Genomic DNA, 225 nt, shown 5'->3' with positions numbered 1-225 from the left:
AGGGCTGAGGCGGTGCCGGGGCCTCTCCGAGCGACCTCCTGGCCTGGCGCTTCCTGCAGGGACGGTGCAGAGGAAGGGAGGGGTCGATGTCCCTCCTGCGCCCTCATACATCCCTCCTGCGCCCTCATACATCCTTCCTCTGTCCTCGTCCCCCCGCTCCTCTGTCCGGCTCCTGGCAGCCCCGCAGCACAGCTCCCCCTCGGCCCAGCTCCCCCCCAGCCCCCT

This window comes from Buceros rhinoceros, unplaced genomic scaffold (assembly GCF_000710305.1).
Source record: "Buceros rhinoceros silvestris isolate BGI_N320 unplaced genomic scaffold, ASM71030v1 scaffold17698, whole genome shotgun sequence".
In the NCBI taxonomy this organism is placed as follows: domain Eukaryota; kingdom Metazoa; phylum Chordata; class Aves; order Bucerotiformes; family Bucerotidae; genus Buceros; species Buceros rhinoceros.
Note: the sequence above shows the minus strand (reverse complement) of the source record.